The sequence below is a fragment of the Amblyomma americanum genome, chromosome 4 (genome assembly GCF_052857255.1).
Source record: "Amblyomma americanum isolate KBUSLIRL-KWMA chromosome 4, ASM5285725v1, whole genome shotgun sequence".
NCBI classification, from domain to species: domain Eukaryota; kingdom Metazoa; phylum Arthropoda; class Arachnida; order Ixodida; family Ixodidae; genus Amblyomma; species Amblyomma americanum.
In genome coordinates, this window is record NC_135500.1 from 74,298,573 (window position 1) to 74,316,736 (window position 18,164).

Consider the following 18,164-nt stretch of genomic DNA (forward strand, 5'->3'; position numbering starts at 1 on the left):
CACCCAGTCACCCCAGGGAAGCAGCTAAGGCCGTAGAAGTCTGTTGTGTCCGCTTGAAACTGGACAGCAGTAGCGGGGAACTTAACAGTTTGGGGGAACAGATGTGCCGCGATCAGCGTGGATACTCGTTCCACTGCACGGCACACCGTCGGTTGCGAAACATTTGCCAAGTCACCAGTGACGACTTGGAACGTTCCACTTCCATAAAATCGAAGCGCAATAGCCAGCTGAAGCATCGGTGGTAGCGGGTGACCGCGATTGTTGACGCTTTCTTTCATGGGCACGCACTTCAGGAGCTCTCGCACGGTGTACTTCGAAGACCGGTACCGGGATTGGAACTCCCCATCGCTGAAATGCTCCAGCAGGTTTGTTCTGTCCCGCAACCCCCGTCGTGGCACAACTGCAGGTTCGCTATCGTCGGCGCCGTCATGGAACAGTTCGTCCACACGTAATACATGTTCGGCGAACTCGGCGAGCGAGCCGGCAGCCATCTTAACACGGTTGAATGGGGACGCTTCGGTCGAGGAGGCGTTCAAGGTAGCAGCAGCGCCACCTCGAGATTTTGGAGGAAAACGTGGAGGATTTCCTCCGTTCGAGGGCGGCTAGGAGTGGAGGAGGGTTTAAGAAGCACGAAACAGGCTTCGAGGAGAAACTCGAGTGAAATTTCAAGTGGAGGTCTGTTTAAGAATACGGGGGTAAAAGACAAATCTATGGAACTCATTTTTCCCGTGCTCGGAGAGCAGGATGTATCTTTGCCAGTGTTTAGAAGACAAACATTATTACTTAGAATAAAATCTTCCAAATTACGACCTCTTGCATCAGTGTGTGCACTTCCCCAAAAACCGGAGTGGGCATTAAAATCACCAACTAGTAGATATGGCTCCAGTAGCTGTTTTAAAAGGGATTCTAAATCATGAAGAGTTACTGTTAGGTGTGGTTCAAGATATACGGTACATATTGTGAGTGTTTTAAAATGAAGGATGGTGACTGTGGCGGCTTCGTATTTAGTTCTAAGTTTGATCTCGCGGGTTGCTACACCATTCTCGATGACGATAGCAACAGCTTTATACAGTTTGCTTGCTTGCTCTTGGTCACACCAAAAGACATTATACTTGTTTAAAATATTTTTTTGTTTTGGACCTAAGTTGGTCTCTTGTAAGCATAAAGCCACCGGGGACATTGTGTTTAAAAGCTCTTTTATGTCAGAGTAGTTATTCGTTAGTCCTTGGCAGTTCCACTGTATAAGGAATGGTACGTTTTACAAGTGTAGTTAAAACTTAGGCTACCAGTTTTGAGAGTGCCAATACTGGGGTCTTTTTTCTTTTTCGCTCCAGGGAGCTGTGCCTCTGCTGCAGCAAAGGTGAGTTGTGTGTTATGTAAATCGCGTCACTAGAGGCTCTAGACTTCCGCGGTGAACCCGCGGGTGTACGGTTTGTGGGCTCCTCCCGACTGAGAGAAGTCTTGCGGGCGGCCGACTCAGGGGCCGGCGGGCCCTTGTTCAGAGGTGGCAGGGCAGCCTTCGCTGCATCTGCCAGGGCGGGGGTGGCCCTGCCTCAGGCTTTGCCTGGGCAGTGGCCGAAGCCTGGTGTGGTGTGCCGCTCTTGCGCACCACATCGGCGAAATTTGTTTTTGCCGTGAACTGGAAGGTTGATGGGCGTCTTTTTCGTGCTTCTTGATAAGTTATGTTTTCCTTTGTCTTTATTGTTATTATTTCCTTCTCTCTCTTCCAGGTAGGACATGACCTCGAGTACGTGGGGTGATCCCCTTCGCAGTTCGCGCACAGTGGTGAAGCATTGCAGTCCATGGATTCATGATTGTTTGACGAACATTTGGCCCATGTTTGGCGGCCACGACAGCTCTCAGAGCCATGGCCAAATATTTGACATTTGAAGCAGCGTCTGGGATTTGGGATGTATGGTCCTATATTTATTTTAAGATATCCTACTTCTATGGTTTCGGGAAGTTGGCTGGAGGCAAAGGTCAGGACTATGTGTTTTGTTGCTATTTCCTTGTCTTTTCGGATTTTGATACGACGGACTTCGGTGACATTCTGGTCTTTCAGACCCTCCAACATCAATTCTTCAGAAAGGTTCAGGAAATCGTGCTCAGATATTGCTCCTTTCACTGTGTTTAGTGATCGATGTGCAGTAATGGATACAGAATGTCTCCGAAGGACACTATGGTTGGGAGTTTGGAAAATTGCACTTTGTCTCGGATTTGGAGGAGTAGGTCGCCACTGGCTAGCTTCGTCACCTTGTAGCCCAGGCCCAACCAAGGCATCAGTCAGAGCTTTAGAAACTATGAATGGGGACATTTTCCTAGCTGGTTGATGTGGACTTTCACTATGTACGACATGGTACCTAGTGAAAATTTCTTTTGTTTTTTGCAGGAACTGCGTAGTGGCATCGGTCCGCCCTCGTTTATGAAGGCAAGCATTTGTTGAAGGAAAGAGATCCATAAAAAAAAGTTGATTTTCGGCTGCGGTGGCAGCCACCCACCACGGAGCCCAACATGAGGACGGGACAGGAGGTTGCAAGCAAGGCCTGCTCGCGTCAGCTGTACACCACAACTAGAACCGAATATGATGCAACTCAGGGTAGTTCGTCACACAAGGTTAACCCTCGCCACCAGAAAAAAAGGAGAAACCAAGAAGTGAGTATGGGATAGGAAAGTTGTGAGAAACAAGATAGGAAAGTGAAAGATGGAGAGGAGGATAGGAAAAGGCGACTACCGATTTCCCCCGGTCGGGTCAGGCCGGAGGTGCCGTCTACAGGAAGCTGGGGCCAAAGTGGCGTGTTGCCTCCGCCGAGGGGCCTTAAAGGTCCAAACACTTGGCATTGGTTCAACCACCAGGATCCCCTTTTCCCCGGACACGGCGATGCCATGCACGGCAAAGTGTGGGTGCTCGGGTCCGTGGTGATGCACTGTTCACCATCATCCCCCTGCGGGGATGTTCCTGCGGATGGTCGGGAACCTGTGGTGTCGCAACTCACCAACGCCTGCAAGCTGCAGACGCCCCCCTGCAGAGACGTGAAAAATGCGGTCCGGCTCTACTGTCTCTGAGGCATAGCAGCGCAAGCAAAAAACAGGTTTACATTTACCACCTCCGATCCCACTAACCTGACTCTGCAGCGTTTAGATGAATCCAGTAACTGGTTTTCAACTCGACACCCCAACCCAGCCCCTTCACATAAACGCCCTCTTCTCTGAGAGGTTGTCAACTTGAATCCGTTTGCAGACCCGTCACAATAAGGGAAGATTGCAGATAACATATCCATCACGACAGGCCGAGATTTCTCTGCTAGCAGCGTAAAGGAGTGCCTGCTGCCCTTGCTGAGAAAGATTCTTCACAAAGAACGGCAGGATGTGAATGATTAAGTGTTTTAAAATTCATGACATTTTTTTCGCTTTCATTCCCTCCAGCTGCAAAAAAAGTGACTGCTCGTTTCAAACTAGGTCCAGCTCCCAAGAAGAAGATACGGACCTGATGCTTCAGCAAGTTGCCAACATCCGTAAAGAGTTCGGCTGCACTCTAGGACCTGGAACAATGAGGGTTCCGAAAAGGGCCTCGTGCAGAGCTCTGGCACGTTCCACAGCCCGCACTTCAACACAGGATGGCAGGGTGGCTGCAGCCATGCAGTACTATAAAGAGCCTGCGGACCAGACAGCAGAGGAAAGCGAGAAATTCCCTGGTGTCGTAAATGAACTACATAGTCGTGTGTTGTGTCCTTAGAGCGAGTGTTTATTAAGTGTGTGCGCCCGCTTCGGCGGCTTTTCATTGACGGCTACGCTCAGGAGATATTTTTGTGGAATACTACAACATTATAGAGTAAGTAGAAAACTCTGCCCACAAGGGCACAAGACACTGAGTAATGAAAACGTTGTGTTTAAACAGTTAAGTCGACGCTTTTGCCCAAATAAATAAACCACAAAACCCACCCAGCCACATACTAGAATATCTACCAATTCATGTGACATATACCTCAATCTATACAATATGGTCTGGGCATGCCAAGAACGAACAAATCTTCAAAATAGAAAACCCAAGGCTTCAGCAGTGGCAGGGAGAGATGCCCAGCTCGTAACCCAAAAACCAGCAACTACCGGTCAGTACAACACTGCTGGCGGCCAAGACCAAGTGGGTCTTTGACTTTGGGACTCCACACACAAATTAATTTTCTTAAATGTTTTGCTCCTTATGCCCCTGCATGCGTTAAGCGCAGTTATAGAATGTGCCTTTCGTCATCTTTGCGTTATGCTGGGGGCATGGCGTGATGGCGATCACGTAATGTTCTGGTTGCACGAGCAGGGCTCTGCAAATATAGGTGTTTGCTGAATTGAAAAATGATTAATGACACGCTCCAGGAAAAAGTTTGCCTAACTTGCAGGCTGAAAAGCAGTCAGTACCCCTTTATAGCAGGGCAGGATTCTATTATAGACAGGCTTATTTGTTATTTCTCAAGTGTGGAGTGTGACATAGCGTGTGGCCTGTTAATGGACATACGCTTCACTGGAACCTTGAGGTAGCAACATCAGACATGGTACTCAATGTGAATGAGTGTAGCAGAAAGACCCTGTTCAGTTTTTAGCTCCTTTTCTTGCTTATTTCCGACTTGATATTACACGTACAGGCAGGCACACTTTAATCTTTTTTATAGTGTTCTCTGGAAGTGCTCCGCACATTTGTATTGTCATAAGAGTGAAAAAAACTTGCAAGTGTGCAGAAGCCATAAAAACCTTAACTGCTTGGCAGTCCAAGCATGAAAACATCAAGTGATATCCTTTGTAACCTACGCAATGCACTTCTGTACCGTGCCGGACCTCTAGGCAGCCAGGAAGCCAAGCTGTCCTTGGTTTCTGTTGTTCGGAAGACTTGTGGGCACTTGTTGGAACTTTTGTTGGCCATTGCATAAACACTGCTTCATGATACACATTACGTGGCACTGAAGTGATGAGACTGGTTGCATTGCCTTTAACTCATGAATTTTTGCCCGTAACGAATCGAAGTTGTTCTCTTAAAAACTGTTTTGTTTGGTAGCTATACAGCAATGAAAGCATTGTTTCCATTTTTCGCAAAGCGTCTTCTCTCTGCTCGAGTCATACCTCGGCAAAATCACGAGGGCTCACCCCGGCTCACCCAAAAATTTTGGTCAACTTACAGGCTCACTCAAACTCACTCTCACAGAGGCCTGTGCTCACTCAAACTCATGAATTCAAACTCACTAATCATCCGGGATTAACCACTCATTACAACTCAACTGGACTCACTTGCTCATTTCGACTCACGACTTATCTGGACTAATGACTCCTCTGGGCTAACTCATTGGACACTGATTCCATTGACTGCGACCCACCAATCTTCTTCGAGCATCAGGAGCCACGTGACTACAACCAAGCCTACTTAAACCCGCTGCGCTTTGCCTACGTGGGATTTGGAGCCGGCACGCTTGCCGACATGCGCCTCACGCTGCTGTTGCACATGCAGGTCTTTTTTACGCTCGGAACCTCGGCTGTGCTCGGCCCGACAGGACAGGCGATGTCCCCTTGCCTCATCGAGCCTTTTTCATCGGCCGCGAGCGGTTGGAAGCTGACCGCCGTGTCGACCACCGTCGACAAGAGGGGATCGCCGGTTATCAACGTTTCCAAGCTTCACTCGGACACTGATTCCATTGACTGCGACCCACCAATCTTCTTCGAGCATCAGGAGCCACGTGACTACAACCAAGCCTACTTAAACCCGCTGCGCTTTGGCTACGTGGGATTTGGAGCCGGCACGCTTGCCGACATGCGCCTCACGCTGCTGTTGCACATGCAGGTTAGTTACCGCTATTCTATTGTGATACGAGAGCATCTGTATGCATTGCCGGCTCCACCCACGCCAAGTGCTTCTGTTGGTCGTAGCAGACGAGTACGCAAACTTGTATGTTGCAGGCAGTTTCGCCTGATTGTGAATCGGGTGTTGTACCTGGTGCTTCTACTGCTACTTTCCGGAGATATTGAGCTCAATCCTGGCCCTCTTAGTGAATGTCAAGTGGAACTGCTTAAGAGTTTACAAAGCGGTCAGGCAGCTATTATGGCTAAGTTAGATAACATCGACGCGAGGATCGCTAAGCATGAAGCCATCATAGGGGATATAAGCAGTAAACGTGACAAAGCTGGAGGACAGATTGACGCTCTCGACAAAGTGGTTATTGAACAGGCTAATGTTATTGAACACTTAACGCGAGAAGTAAAGGATCTGCATAGCAAGAATACCGATCTTGAAAATCAAAGTCGGAGGCAAAACCTTGTCTTCTATGGCGTTAAGGACAGCAACCAATCAGAAACATGGGAAGAATCTGAGAACCTAATCAAAAGCATCTGTCAGTCAAAGCTAGGGATCGAATTGAAAACTGTACAAAGGGTGCACCGTGTCGGGCGTTTCAGTGATAAGACTGCAGGAACTATAATAGTGAATTTTGCCTCCTATAAAAAGAAACAAGTCATGAGTTGCGCGAAAAAGTTTAAGGGTTCTGAGTATAGCGTGGATCAAGATTATTCAACAGAGACACGTAATGTTCGGAAGCGACTGTGGGAATACGCAAAAATTCAGGAGGCCGACAAAAGCAAGATAAAACTAAAGTACGACAAACTTATTCTGAACGGAAAGGTTTTTATATGGGACAAAGAAAAGCAGGTGGTTGTTCCCGCCATGAAACGATGACGCCCCATTCATCCAAGGAAAAGCCTCCAAAGAGATTTAGTTGCCGTAATCGTTAACTGCAGAAGCATTGTAAATAAAGTCGATGAGTTTGCTAGTCTTCTAGAGTCTGTAAAGGCAGACATAGTATTTGGTACTGAATCATGGTTAGATGCATCAATCAGGGATAGCGAGGTGTTTCCTAAAGAATTCATTGCTTACCGCAAAGACAGATCCCGGTTTGGCGGGGGCGTCTTTCTGTTGGTGCATTCCTCTTTAAGATCATCATTACTAGATGTCGATTACAATGATGTTGAATCAATATGGTGTACACTTACGCTGCACGACAACTCGTCATACGCTGTTGGATCATTTTATCGCCCTCCCGGTTCTGATCTGAGCACTTTGCAATCACTTTATGAAATCATTTCCGAGGTTTCCCAAAAACCGATATTGCTCGGGGGTGATTTCAATCTGCCGGATCTGCACTGGGGTGATGGCATGTGTGTAACCACAACAGGTTGTGGAATCGATATAGAAATGAAGAGCATCATAGATACTTTTGGTTTAGTACAGTACGTTCAGGAACCAACTAGGGATAAAAATGTTTTAGATCTTTTCTTTTCCAACTCTCCGGATCAAGTTAATGCTGTTCATGTTATTCCAGGCATTAGTGATCATCAGGCGGTCATTGCATGCATAAAAGCATCGCATAGTAGACAAAAGAAATGTGAGTCAAGGCGAGTCTTTTTTTACGATAAAGGTGACTATGCTAGAATGTCCGAAAAATTACAAAATCACTTGCCCGTCTTTGAGTGCTTTTATGATGAGTGCGATATTCATGAATTATGGCGTTTATTTGAGCAAAAACTTTTTGAACTGAGGGATGCACACGTGCCAAGTATAGATTCAGCTAGAGTGAAGAAACGCAGAAAGCCGTGGGTGACTGCCAGTTTGATAAAAATGATAAGGAAAAGAAGGCGTGCGTACCTCAAGTTTAAGAGAACAAAACGTGAAGATGACTTCAGCAGATTACTTGTACTAACGCGTGAGCACAAAGAAAAACTAAAAACTGCGAAAGAGGAGTACTTTAAAACGCTGGACGTTAAAATGAAGAAAAACCCTAAACTTTTTTGGCACTACTTAAGGGAGTGTGGAACAGATTCATCTGGTGTAGGTGAAATCGTTTATAATCAGCAGGTCATCTCAGGTGACTTAGAGAAGGCAACGTGTTTTAATAATCACTTCAAGTCTGTTTTCTCCCCTAACCATATCAACAGTCACCAACATTACACAAGTTATGCGCCAGCAATGCCGCCAGTCGAAATAAGTGTAAGAGGGATTCTAGCGCTCCTAGAGGATATAGATGAATCAAAGGCCTGTGGTCCCGACGGCATATCACCCCGGTTGCTAAAGAACTGTGCTTATCCTATCTCACAGTATCTATGCCTTATTTATAAAAAATCTTTGGATACAGGTCTTTTACCACACGACTGGAAGATAGCTCATGAGGTCCCGATTCACAAAGGCGGATCAAGAAAAGATGTATCAAATTACAGGCCTATTTCTCTAAGATCAGTTTCATGCAAAATTTTTGAGCACATCTTATACACAGAAATAATGAACCACCTGGTAAAGAATGATTTGCTGATGAAGGAACAACATGGGTTCCGGAAAGGTTTATCATGTACTACTCAACTTGTATCTGAAGTTGACCGCGGGGGCCAAACAGACTGCATATTTCTGGATTTCCGGAAAGCGTTTGACACTGTGTCACACCCACTCCTTCTCTATAAACTAAAAATGTTGAATCTGGACACAGCTGTTATAGTATGGATTCAGAATTATTTGCTCGGCCGCCGCCAACGAGTAGTCCTTAATGGTGTATGTTCAGATTACGTCGATGTGACATCAGGGGTCCCACAGTGGTCGGTCCTGGGGCCACTCCTGTTCTTAATCTATATAAATGATATTTCACTCGGTATCTCCTCAAGTATACGTCTGTTTGCAGATGACTGCGTTTTGTACAGGAAAATTAACAATGCCAATGACGTCGTTCAACTCCAAACTGACTTAACACTTATCCACGATTGGTGTCTGAAATGGAAAATGTCTTTGAATACGGAGAAATGCGCTCATCTTTGTTTTTCACGAAAAAAAATCAAAGTCCAAGCTCAGTATCGCATAAGTAATGAATTGATCACACAGAAATGTACTTACAGATACTTAGGTGTTATACTAACAGATGACTGTTCCTGGAATGCTCACGTGGATCATGTGGTTACCAAAGCCGGTAGGGCACTAAATTTCATACAGCGGAGTTTAAGGTCTTCGCAGCCAAACCTCAAGAAAACTGCTTTTCTCTCTTGTGTTCGACCTATCATTGAATATGCCTGTATTGTATGGGACCCTGCACATCGGGTGTTAATTGAAAAACTTGAAAAAATTCATAACAGAGCAGCAAGGTTCGTCTTGGGCAGGTACGGGCGAAGGGATAGTTGTACAGCAATGAAAAAAGAATTGCAATGGGAACCACTCGCTTCCCGTAGAAGAAAATTGAGGCTAAAATTGCTGTACTTAATAGTTCACGGAAAAACGGGGATTGATTTTGAAAATTACTTAAAACAGCCCTTTTACGTTTCTCAACGACATGACCATTCCCGTAAAATTAGAGAGTACCGTACCAGGACGAACTTGTTTGCAAGTTCATTTTTTGTTAAAATAGTGCAACAGTGGAACCGGCTTTCCGAGGAGCAAGTGTGCTCTGCAAGTGAAGATGTATTTTTTGCCAATCTGTAACCCCCCTGCTATAACGCCTTCGGGCAAATGCGGGGTAACTCTTGAATAAAGAATAAAGAAAGAATTTTCACTCACGACTCACCTGGGTTCGCTCATTTTGACTCACGACTCATCTGGCCTCCCTCATTTTGACTCACGTACGACTCATCTGAACTCCTCATTTCGACTCGCGACTCATTTGGATTCGCTCTCTTATTTCGACTCACGACTTGTTTGGATTCACTCACTTATTTCGACTCACGAGTCATCTGGGCTCATTCATTTCATCTGACAAGCGAAGACTAATTTTTGCTCATTCCTTTGGGCTCCCTCGCCCATGGTGGGTAGAACAGTGCAAACAGACAAGAGACGAGAAGAGAAAGACACAGACAAGTGCGTGAAGAAATTTCACAATAGAGAGCCATCAGCAACTGGCGTGCATTGGTCAAGTTGATGCACCATACGTAGTAGAGCCCCTGGGCGAGACTGGTGCCGAAGGTCCTGGTATAGCGATGATGGCCCCAACATTTGACGTCGTTTACGAAGCGGATGTGGTCTACCTAACCTGGACGGCGTCGAAGCTGGTGGCGATACTAACGTGTCCACGAGTGATCAGCAAGACACGTCACCGCAAGTAAGCCGTGCGTATAGCGCAAAAGTACTAGGAGACAGACGAGCGTGCCAAAACGATGTAGAAAGAAAGCGTCGAGCTCGGATTAAGAGCTCTTGCGACACTCTCAGAACTCGGGTGCTGCGTTTGGATCACAGCACGAGCGCCGCCATGGTGTTTGAGTACTTTGCGGCACATTGTGCACTTAGAGCAAGGAATGTCCCATGAGGAACTTTTAAAGACATCCAAAGAGTTTGTTGAAACCCATTGCCTGTACTGAGAAATATAGCGAGTGCTTAAATTGGCAAAAAAACACAGAAAGACACAGAAACCAGCCATTGCATTAATATTCGTTTCCGGAAACACTTGAATTCACTCTCGGATTCAAGTTATTCCCATCTGAAAGATCACTGCCGCGAGTGCGGAAAATGGGAAAAGAAAAAGAAAAAATTCTGCCCCTTGGTCACCAAAACAAAGATTTTGTTTCGCCACTGATATTAAACCAGGGAAATAATGGAGGCATATTTCATTTGAAGAAGACAAGCAGAGTGCGTTTACCAGCCTTCCTTGTTTCTGGTTGATAAGGAGGTTTTGTTTTTAGATAACTCATGAACTGAAAGTAAGGTGGGGGGCTCGTTGTTGATGAGAGTGCACCTTGCAGCTGATAAGTGTGTAGCGATGTAACCATTGAAAGTGCCAGTGCAATTGCTATGTTACTGATATGTCACGTGTTTTTTGGATATAAAATGCATGTTCTTCTCAACTATCGCCAGACCTGACCAAACCCAGGGTAGTTCGCCACACAAGATTAACTCTAGACGCCTATGAAATATGTAAGAAAAACAAAAAGAGAGGAGACAGGAGAGTTATGAGAAAGATAGGAAAGTAAAAGATGGAGAGGACAGGAAAAGGTGACTGCCGACTGATTTCCCCCGGTCGGGTCAGGCCGGATGTGCCGTCTACAGGAAGCTGGGCCCAAAGTGGTGTGTTGCCTTTGCCGAGGGGCCTTAAAGATCCAAACGCTCGGCATCAGCTCAACCACCAGGAGCCTCTTTTCCCCGGACACGGCGATGCCACACACGGCGAAGCGCGAGTGTTCGGGTCCGTCGTGATGCACTGTTCACCATCATCCCCCTGCGGGGATGTCCCTGCGGATGCTCAGGAACCCGTGGTGTTGCCACTCACCAACGCCTACAAGCTGCAGACGCCTTCCTGCGGGGATGAACAAGAAATTAAAATGTGATTGACTGTAAGTTCATCTCTGCAAGTACAAACTGGTTTGTCTCCTTTCTTCAGCAGAAAGTTGTGTGTAAGGTGTGTGTGACCTAACCGGAGACGGCAGATAACGACTTCCTGGAATTGTTTCTTGTGCACACATGACATCCGTTCACCTGCGACTGGTTTTATTAACTGTAGTTTGTTATTTAGTTCGTTGTTTCAAGTGGACTGCCATTTTTTCTTTGCATTACTATGTAGTAAGTTCATGCAATCTCTATAGGGCATATTTATGTTTTTTATTTGCTTGTCACAAGCTTGAGCAGCGCACAAATCTGCTCTTTCATTGCCTTTTATGCCGACATGACTTGGTACCCAGCAGTCTTATGTTTTGTACCTGAGCTATGGCTGTTGTAATGTTGTGTATGAGGTCGCCGAGCAGCGGGGTTATTGCATTTCTAGAATGAAAGGCTGTGACCTCACATAGAGAGTCTGTGTAAATAATACTGTTGGGGAACTTCTCATTTACTATTTTTTCTATGGCTACACAAATGGCGTAACATTCCGCAGTGAAGGTGGAAGCGCACTGTGGGAGTCTTACTATTTTATTCCAATTTCCCTGTACAACTGCACTTCCAACGTATGCATCTGTTTTTGAGCCGTCAGTATAAAAATCTGCGAAAGTACTGCACTTTTTCTCAAGTGCGAGGAATTTTTGTATTATATTTTGTGGATTTTGTTTCTTACGGCACTGTGTAAGAGTAAAATCACAGATTTCAGAGAAATTGTGCCGTGGCAGCAATGGTCCTCGCCTTCGGGCAATGTTTAGCAATATGTCTAGTATGCCGAGGTTCCGGCACATCTCTTCAAATCGCAGGAGGAGTGGCCGAATATCTTGCGGTTTGTTGTTGAAGGGTGTTCTAGAAAGGCACTTTGTAGCGATAAGGTAACATAGATGCTTATGCAGTGAACGGATTTTTAGAATATATGAGCATGGCTCTTTTATCTGTAAGCGATGGTTCATTGGTTTCTACATGGAGGCTGTTTATGGGTGATGTCCTATATGCACCAGTGGAGAGGCGCAAACCTAAATTATGTACTGGATCTAGCCTTTTAAGGTACGATGGTCTCGCTGACCCATACACTATACATCCGTAATCCAGGGTAGAGCATACTACAGAGCGGTATATTTGTAAGAGACATGTCCTTTATAGACTCACCAGTGTTTTCTCGACAGCAATTTGAGTATGTTCGGGGATCGAGAAGCTTTCTTTTTCAACGCATTTATGTGAGGCAGGAAGGTGAGCGTTCTGTCGAATGTTATACCTAGAAATTTGTTTTTTTTTCACGGGTAAGTCTATTTCGTTTAGTTGTAGGATGGCATCCATCTGCCTGCCTCGTTTGATTGAGACATGAATGACCTCTGATTTCTGAGGAGAAAAACGGAAGCCATTTCGGTCTGCCCATGTTGCCAGAAAATTAATTCTTAGCTGTATCTGTCGTTCGTATGTTGATATATTCGAGGATGTACAAGCTATCTGGAGATCCTTTACATCGACAGAAAACATAACGGACCTTGGAATTTTTTTCCTGATAGAATTCATTTTTACAATAAAGAGTGTTGTGCTCAAAATAAATTCTTGAGGTACTCCGTTTTCTTGGATAAAATTCCTTGAAAGGGTTGAGCCTAGGTGGACATGAAATGTACGGTTAGAGAAAAAGTCTTTAAGGCAGTTCAACATCCTGCCGCGGATACCCAGTTCAGCCAGGTCCTGAATAATCCCAAACCTCCACACTGTGTCATATGCCTTCTCTAAATCGAAGACAGCGAGACAGTGCTCTCTGTGTATAAAAGCCTCGAGAACAGTGTTTTCAAAACAAACCAGGAGGCCTGTCGGTGGTGGAGCAAGCCTTCTTAAAACCGCATTGATGGACATCCAGAAGCTGCCGGTCTTCTGACACGAATGATAGTCTGATATTCAATACACTTTCAAAAGATTTCGCTAGACAGCTAGTCAGAGCTATGGGCTTATAGCTGCTAGAAAGGGTAGAGGGTTTTCCGGGTGTTTTTAATAACGGAACAATATTAGCCATCTTCCAGGCTTTGCAAAGTTTCCCTGATACCCAAACTTCGTTAAAAAAATTTAAAAGTGCCTCCACAGCCGGTTCAGGGAGATGAGCTAACATTTGATAATGTATTTCATCTGGACCAGGTGCAGTATGCTTACCAGCGGACAGTACTTTATTAATTTCCTGAATTGTAAGTAAGCTATTATATGGTTCATTTGTGCCGCCACTTGTCGGCAGTCTTTGTCTTTCAGCTGTGTTTTTGTATTTGATAAATGATTCTGTGTAGTGAGATGAACTGGAAACTGTAGAAGAATATTCACCCAAAATATCTGCCTGTTCTAAATTTGTCTGCATACCAGGGGTTGATAGAAACGGAACTGTGAATGGGGAGTAGCTGCCATTAATCTGTTTTACCATCTCTCACATTTGTTTTGACGTGATTGAGCTATTTATTGAGGATACGTAACCTTGCCATGAAGTTTTTTCTGCATTATGAGAACATATCGAGCTTTTTCTCTGAACTTTTTGAACTTTATGAAATTCTCCTGCGTTGGATACCTACGGACAAAACCCCAAGCTTTGTTTTGTTTCTTTTTTGCGCCTCGGCATTCTTGTGCATACCAAATTTTGTGATTCTGCTTTACTTTTCCAGTTGACTGAGGGATTGCTAGGTGTGCAGTGGTTAAAATAGTTTGTGATAGCTTCATTCAGTTCGTCTATGCTGAGATGATCTGAAACTATTTTATCTAAGCTGGCCCTTTCACTAAACAGTTCCCAGTCGGCTAAATGTAACTTCCACCGTCGTGGTTTCGTTGGGGTGACTTGCGGTGGGGATGTTGGGCATATTAATACAGGGAGGTGATCACTGCCATAAAAGCTCTTTTATGTAACCATAGTTATGAATTAGTCCTCGGCAGTTCCACTGTATAAGGAACGCCATGTTTGACGAGTGTAGTTAAAACTTAGGATTTTGGGGGTGCCAATACTGGGGTCTTTTTTGCTCCAGGGAGCTGTGCCTCTGCTGCAGCAAAGGCGAGTTCTGTGTTATGCCCATCGCCTCACTAGAGGCTCTGGACTTCCGTGGTGAACCTGCAGGTGTACGGCTTGTGGGCTTCTCCCGACTGAGGGACCGGCGTGCCCTTGTTCAGATGTGGCAGGGCAGCCTTCGCTGCGTCTGCCGGAGGCAGGGGTGGCCCTGCCTCTGGCTTTGCCTGGGCAGTGGCCGAAGTCTGGTGTGGTGTGCTGCCCCTGCGCACCACATGGGCGAAATTTGTTTTTGCCGTGAGCTGGGAGGCTGAGGGGTCTTTTTCGTGCTTCTTTATAAGTTGTTTTCCTTTGTCTCTATTGTTATTTCCTTTTCTCCCTTCCAGGTAGGACATGATCTCGAGTATGCGGGGTGATCCCCTTCGCAGTTCGCGCACAGTGGTGAAGCATTGCAGTCCACGGATTCATGAATGTTTGACGAACATTTGGCACATGTTTGGCGGCCACGACAGCGCTGTGAGCCATGGCCAAATCTTTGACATTTGAAGCAGCGTCTGGGATTTGGGATGTATGGCCTTATATTTATTTTAAGATATCCTACTTGTATGGTTTCGGGAAGTTGGCTGGAGGCAAAGGTGAGGACTATGGGTTTTGTTGCTATTTCCTGGGATTTTCCGATTTTGATACGATAGACTTCGGTGACGTTCTGGTCTTCCAGACCCTCCAACATCTCTTCTTTAGAAAGGTTCATGAAATAATGCTCAGATATTACTCCTTTGTCTGTGTTCAGTGATCGGTGGGTAGTTACGGTTACATGGATGTCTCCGAAGGACACTAATATTGGGAGTTTTGAGTATTGTGGTTTGTCTCGGATTTGCAGGAGGAGGTCGCCACTGGCTAACTTCGTCACCTTGTAGCCAAGGCCCAGGACGTCAGTAAGAGATTTGGAAACAATGAATGGAGACATTTTTCTGCCTGGTTGCTCTGCATCTTCACTATGTACAAGATGATACCTAGGGAAATGTTCTTTTTTTTTGGAAACACTGGGCAGTCATGTCTTCGGTCCGCGCTCTTTTTAGAGCGCGATCATTTTGTGAGGAAGGTAGAGTCATAAAGTGCATTTAATGTTCGGTCATGATGCCAGCCGCCCACCATGAAGCCCAACGAGGGGACGGGACAGGAACCTGCAAGCAAGTTCTGCCCACGCCAGCTGTACACATCAACTATAACAAAGAATGACACAACTCAGCTTAGTTGGTCACATATGGTTAACGCTTGCCACCAAGAAGAAGGAAAAAGTAATTAAGAGAGAAGAAAAGAGTTTTCAGAAAGAATATAGGAAAGTGAAAGATTAAGGGCAGGATAGGCTGGAGGTGCCGTCTACAGGAAGCTGGGGCAGCAGCAGTGGCCACAACGACGCCTCGTTAATAGCTGTCCTGTGCTATTACAGATTCCCTTTGGAATGCCAGCTACAACGTTCCGGAGATAACACCGAGTGCACGTGCCCTCACGACACCCGGATGACCACGGAAGAATACGGCCTGCTATCAACGATCCGGCAGTCGGCACTACCGTCGGCAGAACAGCTATAAAACCAGCCCAGCACCTCTTGGACATCACTTTGGCAGCAGCAGTGGCCACAACGACACCTCGTCAATAGCTGTCCTGTGCTATTACAGATTCCCTTTGGAATGCCAGCTACAACGTTCCGGTGATAACACCGAGTGCACGTGCCCTTACGACACCCGGATGACCACGGAAGAATACGGCCTGCTATCAACGATCCGGCAGTCGGCACTACCGTCGGCAGAACAGCTATAAAACCAGCCCAGCACCTCTTGGACATCACTTTGGCAGCAGCAGTGGCCACAACGACACCTCGTTAATAGCTGTCCTGTGCTATTACAGGTTAGTGTTTCATCTGTTTCACAGTAGAAATAAGCCTAGTCAATTGTCTCACTGCTGCTGCTGCTGCCAGGTGTACAATGTGTAACGATAACGAATGTCCCACGTGTCAATTAGTGGTGGAGGACGAAGATAGCCTCTCTTGCAGTGAATGCAAAGCTGTGTACCATGTAGGCGAGTGCGCTGGCGTGTCAAAAACTACACTGAAAAAAAGAACTACCGACAAACATGGAGATGCCCCAAATGTAGGAAACCAGACAGTGAAAACCAACAGCTTGAAAAAGCAGACATGGAGCCAAGCATGCAGAACATGTGGCAAATGTTGCTAGCCATCAATCGCAAACTGGAAACACTGATGCCATTGAAACAGACAGTTGAAGGGTTAGAGCAGTCTGTTCAATTCATGTCCGATCAACTGACTAACTTACTGGACCGTGTTGATAAAAACGAGCACGCGATAAAGGACATCAGGAGCCGAGTAAAAAAACTAGAAGAAAACGAACACACTGAACCGCTAATAGCCCAGCTAGACGAATTAGAATGGCGAAATAGGCGAGCCAACTTACAGTTCCACGGCATACCTCAAACAGATAAAGAAGACCTCTTGGCAAAAATCAACATTATCGCTGCAAGGATTGAGCTTCCGCAACTTTCTGATGACGACCTGGATGCAATACACCGGCTGCCGTCAAGGCGGGGTAAGGTCCCTGCTATTATCTGCCGCTTCTCTAAACAAAAAACTCGTGACCTATGGTGGGAAAGCAGGAAAAAGATCGGGAATGGAAATGACAACGTGCATATTCTTGAGAACCTAACCAAACGAAATCGGGGGCTGTTGCAAAAAACACAAGAATGGACAAAACAACACTACAAATACGCCTGGCACAGTAACGGCAAGATACTGGTCCGGAAATCTGACGGCACATCGGCGATAGTGGTGTCCAAAGCATGTGACCTCGATCGGCTTTCATAGGGGTTTGGCTCCTACTCTTAGGCATACTGCTTTTCCGCACCCACAATGGAGCCACTTTGTTCTCTCTCGGGCCAGACAACGTATCCGTCCTTACGACCATCTAGCACATCCATAGCGCCTACTGTGAGCAAGAAAATGTCGTTCATTCACATCAACGCTCAATCGTTGCGCAACAAAGCTGATGAGCTTGAAGCGTTTCTTTCCACACTTAACTTTCGTTCCAATATACTAATGATCACTGAAACTTGGTATCAAAACACATGTGAAGCACTGGACTTGCCGAACTACAACACGTACGCAGTGAATCGCTCTGACAAGCGCGGCGGCGGTGTTATGACAGCGATAGAAAAGGATCTGAGCTACAGCCTTGTCACCGACTTTACTTACGTTCATGATGACTATGAAATCCTCTCCGTGCGCAACGGCAGAAATATCTTCACAGTTATCTACCGGCCGCCTAAAGGCAACTTCTCCAATTTTAGCAGCTTTCTTGACGAATTCCTCAAATGGGTAACAGAAAATAATCTTAATCTTGTTCTAGGCGGGGATATCAATGTAGATTTGCTCTCATATTCTACCAACAAACTAGAAATTGAGTCCATATTGCAGTGCAATAGTTTTATTTCTGTTATAAAAGAGCCCACTCGGTTGCAGGCAGCGACGGCAATCGACGTCTTTTTCACCAATCTTCCAGCTGATTGTTTGAAATCAGGGGTTATTACTGCTCATATCAGCGACCACCTGCCCATATACCTGATAGTCGATTCTTTAACGTCTAAAAAACAATGTAGTTCAGCTGTAATAAAATACCGGCGCATTAATCCTACCACATTAAATCACTTTCGTGTTGCACTAAGGAATATTGACTGGAGTGTCGTTGTCAATGAAACCGATTCTAATGATGCCTATAATGCGTTCATTACAATATTTAAGTCTAAATATGAAGAAAA

General features: G+C 45.7%; 1 pseudogene; it reads left to right on the forward strand.

Moving 5' to 3' along the window:
- The first annotated feature begins 5,455 nt into the window (after positions 1 to 5,455).
- The window catches only part of LOC144129576 (uncharacterized), a 31,667-nt pseudogene continuing 18,958 nt past the window's right edge, over positions 5,456 to 18,164 (forward strand).